The 12,124-nt window shown below is 38.7% G+C and overlaps 1 long non-coding RNA gene across 2 annotated transcripts in view; it reads right to left on the bottom strand.

Moving 5' to 3' along the window:
• The window catches only part of LOC306994652, a 60,945-nt gene that overhangs the window by 24,840 nt on the left and 23,981 nt on the right, over positions 1-12,124 (bottom strand). For both annotated transcript variants that reach the window (XR_013796712.1, XR_013796713.1), the window contains exon 4: positions 10,044-10,156. This is a non-coding gene — a long non-coding RNA (uncharacterized lncRNA). The remainder of the gene's footprint in view (positions 1-10,043; positions 10,157-12,124) is intronic.

Below are 12,124 nucleotides of genomic sequence, written 5' to 3'. Positions count from 1 at the left end.
TCTGAGAATGGATCAGGCTATGAATGTTCTCTGAACTTACTTTTAAGTTTTCACAGAATGAACTTCATTAATATTCTATAACTTTGATAAGTAAAAGTTAAAAATATTCCATCCGCACTGTTTTTTTTTATTGTTTGTCTTTATGGAGGTTCATCAGATAGATGAACTTCTACACAGCCAAACAATTTTAAGATGCCTGAGGTAGTTGCAGAACCTTTCTTTCTGTTGCACTCCAGCTGTTTTTGAACACAAGAACAGCTTCACCTGTCCTCAGTAAGTGTTGCATGTTGCCTTTAATAGCAGTATGGCTACATTGGGATGTTAAATACGGTTCAGTGGCATATAATTGTGAGGTGTTTTTTTATAAAAGAAAAAAAAATCGTGTAGAAGCTTAACTATGTATACTACAGGTTTCAAACCTTAATATAACTAATTTACTTACTAGAAAATTATAAAAACTGTGTATATTATTTTTATCGATGTTGAAAAATGGTTCCTAAAATGTATAGCATTCAGTAAATAAAGATCCTTTTAAAACCAACTCTATGGAGCATCATCATATCTTGAGATAATTTAGATATTAATTCTTTACAGGATTAGAATCTTTTTCATGTTGACATTTCTAAAACACTAGCTATTCAGTAATTTGTAGGCATGCACAAATACACTGGCTGAGGTAAAGTTGTGGACAGAAGAACTCTCTTGAGACTTACAAAGGCTACATTTAAAGCATTGCACTTCTGCAATCCCATATGCTCATGCACACCTTATATGTCTTCACTGATGATGACTTGCTAAACTCGGCCTCATGTGTAAAAATGCACCAGCACAAATCTTTCTAACACCAGGCAGACCTTTTCTTCAATGCATTAAGACCAAACTCCCTAAGCGCCCTCACAAGGGTACAGACAGCTCCCAGTACACACCACGGGCTGTTTTCATCTCATCTCCCCATCATACAGAGCAAATATCAAAAATGTGATTTGAATGTCAGGGAAAATGATCACTGAAGGACAAAGGAAAGAGGTTGGCTACAAAATGACAAACTCTTTCAAAAGCACATTCAGTTTTCTTTTATTGGAATCAAACGAGCCATCTCCCTCTCTCTTTCCAGTATTCCCTTATGTAAAGACCTCATGACTGAGAGAGGGATAGAGATGAAGAGAAAGCGAGGGAGGGAGAGAAAGCCCTCGCTTCTCCAGACAGTAGGCTAACAGCCCAGAAGGTTAATTGAAGTCTGGGAGAGTGACTTTGGTGGCCTATCTTTAACAGGATGACCTATAAATGTTTAAATGTTTGATTTCTGCTTAGCTACAGAAAAATGGATCTTGTGATCTTTTTTTTTTTTTTTTTTTTTTGCATGGCTAATGTCCTTGGACAAGGACTTTGGACAGGTTATTGAGTTAGTGCACTAGATAAATCTGAACACCAGTCTTACATTACTCAACTAATGAGCTAATGAAATTTGAAAAATCAGTGCACTTCCTTCAGGGGATTGGACAGGAACCGAGACATTAGCAGGTGGCATGAAGATTGTTTGGAACTTTGAAAAATGCCCTGACTTATAGGGGAATCGGTCAACAGCGTTTCATCCATCAATGGGAACCTACAGATATTTCAAAGCCATGAAACTTCAGGCCTATCTGAGAATGAAATCTGCAGAGCATCCTAAATCTTTAAAAACTAATTTAGTTAATGACTTACCGCTGGCGATTAAAAGCTCTGCCTCCAGTTATACTGGCCTACTGATCAAAGTGTTTCATGATTTACTCTGCAGCATTTGTGTGTCCCTGCGTGTTTGAGTGTGCGCGGGCATAATCCTCCTTTTGCATCCTCGTCATTTGCGAGATAACCTTGTCATCGATCCGCAAAAAATGCCTGTAGATGAAACGTGCATTCTTGAGTTCTCTTAATCAAGAAGCTTATTGATTATATGACTAATGATGGGCCATTAAGATATGGCTGAAATGAATGGTCTGTCGTATCATACTGAGCTCTCAGCTAATAGGATGTTTCAATCAAGAGATGTTCATGATATCGCTTCTGTTACAACTGCTCTCTAATTTTATCTGTTCTTTAAGATAAGTTAATGTCCTTGTTATGTCTAGAATGCTATTGATTTGCCACCGCTTGGGTATTACAACACTATTTCATCTCTTTTCCTCTGCACATAAAAGTATGATACGCTCTGGAGGGGGGCAGAAGCAGTGGACAGGTGTGCTAAATGACTGGCCGAGCAAATGTTTCACTTCCTGTGTCTTTCATTTATTTTACAATGACTTTTCCATTTAGTTTTTATGTACTTGTGTTGTTTTGAAACCATTTCAGAGAGAAATGAAATTTAATTTAAACAAACACTGCTGAGGAAAAAAAAGAAAAAAAAAACGGTCAAGAGGGTCAGGCATCTTTAAAAGGTAGTGCCAAAGCTAATGGGGTGTTCGGATTGGTTTGAGGCTAAATACATTTTAAGAAAATATATAATAAAATAAAATAAAACTGGGTATCTAAAATAATAAGTTACAAAATAATAATTAAAAAAAACAATTAATAAAATTATATACATTACCTTTCAAAAGTTTGGGGTCAGTATGATGTTTTTAAAGAAATTAATACTTTTATTCAGCAAAGATGTATTAAATTTATCAAAAGTGGCAAAGACTTTCACATGTAACGGTACACAGAGGTCATGGTTCGATACGAGTTCGATACATTTTCCCTAGAATTGTCCTAACAGAAATGGATTGCTCAAGGTTCGGTTCGTATCACGGTTTTAGGTTCACTGTTTCTGTAGGGTTCGGTATGTGCAATGTTCAGGGGAAAAAAGACTACTGTCAAATAAAAATAATGAAAATAAAAACAAATACAACAAGAACAAATATATATATATATATAATTCCCAAATACCAGAATGTATTGTATGAGCTTCTGTTACTTTTACTGTTCATTCTATTGCTCTGTATTTTATCCATCATTTAATTGCACAGCACATATTTAGAGCAGGGCACAGTGATTGGGTAAGCGGTTCAAATGTTTAGACACCAGTGAAATATCCAATTTTGATACTACAGGAATACAAGCCTAATTAATGTAAATTTAAAATATTATAAAATACAAGTAAGCAGGCAGTAATAAAATAAGAACAAATAATCAAATTACAAGTAGCACAAATAAATACAAAATAACAAAGAAAGGCTAATGAAATAAACAGCTGTTTTGGGGTTTTAGTTTTCAGGTAAATAATTTAAACAAAGTAATCAAATGTGAAATAATATTTTTATATGTATCACTACTGTAACAAACCCACGATTCGGTTCGTATCACGATTTTTGACCCACGATTCGATACAAACCTCAATTATTTCGGGGGGTGGGGGCGGGGCTGGGTTGGAGGAGAGCGAAAAGAAAGAAATTGAGAAGAATTTGTTTTATTTTTATTAAATAACATTTAAAAAACCTACAGGTAAATCTTCTATAAATATGTGTGAGTCTTCATTTTCTTGTTAAAACTCACTAGATATTTTTATTCTGTGCATTTTGCGCACTTTTAGTGTGAAATCCTATTTATTTCGTCAAAAGTGTGCTTTCACTTTAATTGAGCGTGAGCAGCGCAGCAATAAATAGACTTGATGCGTAAAACCCCCCGCTTTGACGCTCATGCGCTGCTCCTGCTCCTGGTGTGAATGCACTCATTGATTAACATGCACGGCGAAAAAAATGTGTGCTGCTCACACTTGCGGTGTGAAGCGGCCATTACAGGTAAAATTAAAGAATTTATCCTCTATTAGTTTTGTGGTGTAGGTCTGCGTACTTTATAATGTAATTTAAAGATGTGGTAGCATTGGCTCTGGACGGGAAGAAACTCTGGGAGTTGTAAGGGGTGCTTCGCGATTCTGCCTTCTCACACCGCGACACAGGTTCGTGGATCTGAGTGTCGCGATTTCGGTTTCATATCGCATATCATTACAGCCCTATTCATCACTGTATAAATTAAACATAGATTCATTTTTATTAAGTTACAAAAGTAATTCAGTCAACAGCAGGGAGTGATTACTTTGTCTTTTGTAAGGTTTGCTGCTGTCCCTTTAAGACCGAATGCACAATACAATACAGCCTGCCCTACTGTACATGGGTTTTCTTTGTTTACGTTCAACCGACTGTTAATTTTGTGTGAATTTGCCCATTCTAGCGCAAGACGTGAAAGAGAATTCAATTCAATTTGTGCGCAGTCTGAGACAGCTTTCAGGGTGTGTACTTTGAATGTTTGCGTTCATTAAACGTGCAAACGTCCTGTGATAATGTAGGGAACCACTTGTTATACATAAATCATGCAAAAGTTTATGTTTTACTTACATATACAAATTATGCATGTGTGCTGAGTAAACGATCAGCAATCAAGAGCGTGCAACAGAAGTGCTCTCTCTCTCTCTCTCTCTCTCTCTCTCTCTCTCCCTCTCTCTCTCTCTCTCTCTCTCTCTCTCGTTAATTCTAGTGATACATGCCTTGTTTTACTTTTTTTGCCATTTACATTTCCCACCGAACTACAAACTTTCAACTGATGTCTGTGAAAAAGGGATGCGCTCGACAAGCTCAATCCACTGCCTTTCGCTTATCAGCTTGTGCAAAATAGCTATACAGGAGTTCATATATTTTGTTGATGCATTTACTTAGTAGACAGCATTCTCTTTTATCCCCCATTATACTCTCTGTTGTCAGTGTTCCATTGACTGGACACAAACACTGTACACACACTGCATGGTGTGTGTTGTTGGTATTGGAGCGTTTTTATGAGTACGAGTACACGAGGCGCAGTATCGGGCACGATACCGATACGTGCATCCCTACCAGATGGCAAGACTTTGTTGACTTCTGCACTGGTGTGTTTGTGCAGAACGCCGGCCCTCCAGAGTGGTGTTGTGTTTCACAATACACAAAGGCCATAAGTGGTGTAAGCTTTGTTTAACGGAGAAGATTCAATAGCTTGAAGACAGGGTTCAGCTACATCCCCGACCAGAAGGGAAGCACGACAGACATCCCAGGGGCGTGTGTGTAACCTTCACTATTGAAGGGGCCACTGACAGTTTCCACATGGTGTGAGGGGGTGTGCATGAAGCCGGTGAATGAAGACCACTACAAACATGATACCAGATGCACTGCAGACCAGGTGTCAAACAGCCAGTACCCAGAACGCACCACTGCATGTCAGGGGACATCTATAGACTAGGAAGAGGTGTTCAATGAGTGTAAATCCATCTCTATGAGACAGACCTGACTCCTTTGATGGAGGTCGATGATCTGAAGCATAGACTGAGATTTGTTGTACGCTTGATCTTGAACGAGTAATAAAACGAACAGAAAGAATAATGTTGAAAATGTCCATCCCGTGATCCCGAACAGCTCCTGACCCCATTGCATGTGTGCTAGAGTGCATCACCTGTCTGGGCTTCAGCTCAGTTGTCTATTCTGTCTGCATCTCTGCCACGTCCTTGTCTGCTACATCTCCCTCCCCGATCTTGGGTTCACGCGGCTATAATGGCAGGCGCATAAACAGAGTGTGCAGCTTGTCAGACCTAATGGTGCAATGTTAAAACATGAGGCCTCTTGGGGTCCATATAGCGTCGCACCCAAAGACCATCAAACCCCCTGCCCTCAGCCAGCATTATGATCAAAAGCTTCACCTTGCAGCCGAAGGTGGAGAGAGGCAGAGGAGGGATGAGGAAGAGTCCTCATTATGGCTCCGAGACATCCATTTGGGCATTTTTAATATGTGTATCCTATTAAGCTCTTTAAGTGCTTTTTGATAATTGTGCTTTGTACTTTTACAGCACTCCAGTCTATTCCCAGTTCAATTTCCTCTTTTATCGGACGTTTGAAATATTGATCTCTGACAGATAAAAGCAAACACTATAATCTTGCTCCTGAGAGAGAGAAAGCGAGAGAAGGAGAGAGCGAGGCAGCGCTGTAGGAATGCACTGGGGACGTCTTTTCCTTCCAAACCCTCTTTGTTTTATTGCGTTTCTTTGTCAACAGAATTTGCTTACTGCTTACCGAGATGCTTATGTAAAGCACCTGCTCGCTGATGGCTCGTTGATATGACTGTCTCCCTCGGTCTCATTTACCTTTATCTGACTCTCTCTCTCTCACGCTCTCCATCTCCCTTCATCCGCCCCCTCCCTCGTCCCCCATCAAATCCCACACACCCCCCTCGACATTTTGCGGAGCGGAGCGGAGGGGCGGCAGAGGTGCTTTCGATGATTGCCACAGCTTAAACGGCTGTCACGCCAGCCTGAATAAGCATGATTTATCCCCGTAGTGCTTTATGGAAGTTAGTGTTTTCTGTTAACCTGAGCTCTCAAATGCAGCTTGCTGCTGCCTGGCCGTCACATTAACCTGAATCAATCACATCTTGATTTTTCCATAAAAGAAAAGCCAGCTGTAAATAACTGGGTGGACGCCGTGCGAGGATGAATGCGCGGTGCGGCGTATGGCCGGCTGCCGCTGCGGCTGCCACTCAGCGCTCCAGCGGGGACTTATTACAGCGCTGCCGTTTCTCCACCGGGTCTTTTCTGGAGGCTAGGAGACACGCTGTTGGGGTCTCTTACTTACACATTTCACATTCACTCAGTAACTGTAAGGAGGATGTGTTTCTGTCTCACTCCTCCTCAGAGCATCGTTCTCACGTGAGCGTCTGTGAGCTGAGACTCACAACCCTTCTGACGACTCAGGGATCTCAGACTTGTGCAGTTCTGTCAGTTTTTTATTAGGTAGGTAGGCAGCAGAGAAAGCAAAACCTAAAGCAGCTCTTCCATTTTTTCTGCTGCCGTTTTCAGGCTTTTTAGCTTTCACAGACACTATTTAAGATTTACTGCAAACATTTGAGCATCCAACCCACTGTATTGACTCCGTTTGACAAGCGTAATCCTTCTCCTCTTCCCCGTCGTTTCCATCCCAAGATCAATCACCTCATCAATGCTGCCTGACTGCTATGAAGTGCAGGCAGGAGGTTCGATTCCTGCTCAGCACCCTTACGGACTTGCTATAATATAGAAATTGATTCATCTTCAAAGTTTTCTTAAGTGCTCGCCCTGGTGTTGGGGGATGTCACTGGTTTTGTGGAAACCAAAGCGGAACTTCTAAGAAAATAGCCCACACAAATGGATCACAACAACAACTAAAAGCTTCTCTGTAGCTGTGAGGTTTTTCTTTATCTGAGATCGTCTGAAGTAATTAAATAATTTCACCAGCCATGATATCAACATATATGAAAGGCAGTTGCTACTGTAGTGTGGAGCAAATATGAACTAAATATTGATAAATTCACAATAAAATCCTACAACATGGAATTGGATATATTTGAATAGGCATCCAGCAAAACAGGAAGATAATGAAATGAAAATATATCTATATTACGACATAATCGCAAAATACAGTATTTGAATAACGAATTAAACAAATAATATATTGAATGATTTCATTTAAATTTAAACAAATGTAAAAACAAATCTCACATTTAAATATAAAAGCAATGAGTAAAATGAAAAAAATACATATATATATATATATATATATATATATATATATATATATATATATATATATATATATATATATATATATATATGACGGAAAAAAAAAAAATTCCCATTTAAATATAAAAAAATTCCATATATATATATATGGATAACCACATAAAGACATTTTAAATAATATTCTGTGCAAAAGAGAGAGAGAAAGAGACACCAGACACACTTTTGGTCATTCATTTTCTTCAATTCTACTCGGTCCAGACAATAACTTATAGCTTTTCAAAATGCCTCTGACATATTCATAGACCCACAGCTCAACCCAGAGAATCGAGACTGTCAATTTTACTTTAGTCCCCTCTTTCATTCAAAGCATACAACTGAAATGGACATCTCCCTCCCTCCCTCTCTCTCTCTCTAGTTCTCTTTCTTTCTCTCACCTTGGGCCCAGTTGATGAGTACACGTGTTCCTTATAAAGCAATCTCCACGCGTGTAGACTGAGCCATATATTCACAGTATAGCCACATTGTGGACTCTACTTCTAGCTAATATGCCTAGGTTAGCATTTGGAGAGCGAGTGTAGGGGTAGAGCTGCTGGTGCTAGTGTTTTGGGAAGTGTAGTAATTACTGTTCGGATGGTGTCAGCGACCTCCAGATTGCAGGATCTTGTCTCTTTTGTCTTGGCTGTGCCACTCTCTACACCGGCTGAAATTGTATCTATTCACTTTGGCTCTGTTAAAAAAATGCTGGTAGTATTGGGAGCCAGTGAGCCGTGATGGTAAGGGCTTCTTCTCTCGCCCAGTAAACACACACACACACACACACACACACACTTAAATGTGAGGTTCGTACAGAGCAGCTGGGCCATAGGGTATCAGAGGTTATTGAATGTGTGTAAGTGTGTGTGTGTGTGTGTGTGTGTGTGTGTGTGTGTGTGTAGAAAGCTAGAGAGAAGTGAGGAAAAGGAAGAGAAAGCATGAAAGGATAGGAAACAGAAAGCAGCATGCTGTGTGAATAATTTGATGATTATCAGGTGAATGCCATGCCCCACCCGGACTATTGACAGGTGTCAGGTGACATGTAGACCGTGGCAGTATTTGTCAGCTGTCTCTCTGAGTATCTCTGGAGTCTTGAGTCATTCATGCACACACACACACACACACACACACACACACACACACACACACATCACGCAAATATATTTAATTCAATAAGTCACTGTGTTTGCGCTTCCCCCCTAACATTTCACACTCTACATCCTCACTGTTTTCCTTAAGACAGAGTCTGTACTGCCCGTTGCTTGTCTGTGGGACCCATTAAGATGCTTCCAGCCTGATACACCCCAGCACTTTGGCCTAAGTTAGCATGAGCGGTTAGCGTTTAGCGTCAACATGCTAATTGGTATTCTGCAGCGTGGTGGGAGGCTGTTCAGGATGTGGGAGAGTGAACCAGTGTTCGATCCTATAAGAACAAACACTCTGTTCCCTGCCCTGCTGTCAGAGCATGGCGATACGAAGGAGAACAGGACCTGACATTGCATACACACGATACAGAATAGCTCAAACACACACCTACACCGTGGGATTTAAAGTGCATGCTGCTATTTATATCGTTGGATAGTAAATGGATTACTATTTCGTAATAGATTTTTCTAAACCCTTTTCATTTCAACGTTGCCCTGTTTGTATTTTATAACGGAATGAAATGTTAAATTCACTAATAAGTCTGTTCATTTTGATTTCTGTTTGACCGGTTCAAAGCTATTTGTCACTCTCAAATCGCATTTGATAAGCAATGGTGACCATGAAGCACAGCACAAATTCTGAAATAATCCTTTAACCTTTTTACAGGGACCGTAAATATGCATGGCACAAATCAATATCATTAGCTGCAACAAAATACATAAAATAAAATCAATGCTAATAAAGTGACATCAGTCATATACTCTGCTTCATTTCCACCCTTAGCCTATTGCACCACGATTCCCATAATTCTTTGCGCTACCATATGCTACGGCATGGATCTTTTTCATTACAAGTGAGGTCGGGTCAATTAACAGAGCTGTTAACACTCTTTAGCTTAAGTTCACACACCAGCCAGCTGTTATTACCATCCTATTCTTAAGTAAAAGGGTCCAGCCCTTTAATCTACTCTGTGTGAAGAGACAAACTCATTCAAAAAAAAAAACTGTATAATGCTTCTCTTTTCAGAGAGGATGACCAAACAATATATGATTTAAATAAGATTTTATAATGTGCCACACTACCACAGTAAAATCATACACAAAACAGTAACAACATCTGCAAATCATTTAAAAATACATTTAAGCTCATCCTCCATGTGATGAAATTTCCACACAAAAAAACCAGGGAGAAAAATATGGGTAAATATGTCATTGGTTCAAATGTTTTCAAATTGTCCTATAATGATTCTGTCAAGGCATTTCTGCATTGTGTGTTTTTCTTTTATGTATGTGAGAGTCTGTGTTTGTGAGTAAGGCAGTGTGCTTGTAGACCCTCATACCTGTGGGAACCCTGTGGAGCCCAGCGTGTTTCCTGCTCTTGAGTTTGAAGTGCTCTCCAGCTCAACCGTGGCCTCCGAAAATCATTAACACGCCTTTGTTTCCCAACGTCATCCTGCAAAAAAAGAGAATGAGAGTGAGAGCAGGTTTTTAAAAATATACAAAGGCAAGCAAAATGAGTAGATGCTAGATGTTAAAGTGTTTCAATTCATATCCTCTAAAGTAATAATTTAACAGGATATGATTTTCATTCCTTAATAGTTTTTAATACTTTATATAAATATTGCTGCATCATGCTTTGTGGAAATGACATTTCAAAAAAGTTAATTACACTTTTTATAAATCCAGATCATTTAAAATAAGTATGCATGTTATATTTTCTTGTTTTTTAGCTTCAACACATTTCATTACACACATTTTTTTTAAGCTAGTAAAAAAATCTGAGGACACGAATAAATAAATGCAAAGATTGAATTTAAAGCAGTCATGGATTTATTATAGAGAAGAGAAAAAAGTTAAAAGTGCTGCACTGTTAAATATAATTTTGTAAATGAATAAAGGTTTAATCGATTTTTATAATACTTGCATTGCTTACTGATTTAACCCTTTTGGATGAGAATAACTATAGTGTTTTGGTTTGTGAACCGAGAGAGATTTACTGTAAAGACCCTCCTCTTTTTGACGACATTTAAGCAGGAAACCTACACAGCACACACACACACACACACACACTCTCTAGGGGTTTTGTACCCATCATGCCAGTCTTGCATAAACATGCATACACTTTGGGAGTCGTGTAAATTGCCCTAGAAGGGAGGTCAACTAAGTGTAATTGTGCTGAAATTGGCCATGTATCCGCCCTGCCATTCCTCTGCCATTACTCCATTCACTACCTCCAAAATAAAAACTCCCACAAACCTAGGTGAAGGAACACAGTAAAGAATCAATAAAAAAAAACTAAATTACAAATCAGTTTTTGTTTTTTTACAAATGGAATTTTTTTCATTTATTTAATCGTGCAAAAGTTGTCTTTTGCATTATAGTATACAGTTTATAGGATATTAGCTTTAAATACCTACATTATATTAGGCGAATGACAATGACCATAGTCTTTTTTTGCACTTCTTCTACATTTCTTATTAAATGTTTTTTTTAATTATACTGTAAATGCACATTTGACCAATAATAATCGTTTAGTGTAATGTTTTTTGTTTAAATTAAAACATATTTTAAACAGATATTGTGATGCACTTGTTTTATTTTATACATAATTTGGCAATATATAATTTTAGTTTTCACCCACAAAACTGAAGCTGAATAAAATCAGAATGAAAATCAGCACAGGTGAACTGCAACTGAATTACTGTTTGTCCTACAAACCCAGATATTTCACTCACTGTGCAGAATAACCCTTTATTTGATTAAAAGTGATATGTTATTTGTCTTTTCTCCAACTTAAGCACATTCCCATCTAACAATGACATCTGTCTGCACTGCAGATTTAAATGCCATTAGCTGTATCCTCTCAGCTATGTGAGATTGGACATATAGACAGAACCCTCTCCTGACATTAAAGCTATTTGTTTAAAATAATAATAATAAAAATACATAGGCTACATAAATTAATTCTGTCTAAAGCAAGTCTCACTCGACATTTGAGAGTACATGTGTGTGAAACCTAAAAAAAAACACGCTGTTGAATTCGTACTGTTAAAGTTATGCTGTGAACTGGAGTGCAACGCCTCCTAGTGGCTGCACATGGGAGCGCGACTCGTTTCTCCAGCCGTTCACGTGCGTGTTCGAAAAGACCGACATCAAGAGCGCATTTCCATAAAGGCACGAGAGATCCACGGTGCCGTTTATCTTTTGATCAGCTATGACTGATGTTCCGTTAATTCAAATATAACGTCCTGGGGAGAAAGCTTCATTAATGTGCGTGTGTGTGTGTTTGTGTGAAGGAGAGATGCTGGAATGCAGATGTGAGAGGAATAGCAGGTAATTAGTAGATAAGAGTTCTCATTTGAGTGCAATACACACATCATACATAATAAAACGACTTGTGTTCTTTTTTTTATACATAGAA

The sequence above is a fragment of the Phoxinus phoxinus genome (genome assembly GCF_949152265.1).
Source record: "Phoxinus phoxinus genome assembly, chromosome: 2".
Taxonomy (NCBI): Eukaryota; Metazoa; Chordata; class Actinopteri; order Cypriniformes; family Leuciscidae; genus Phoxinus; species Phoxinus phoxinus.
The sequence above is the reverse complement of the archived record's forward strand: the minus strand, read 5'-3'. Positions and strand labels throughout refer to the sequence as shown.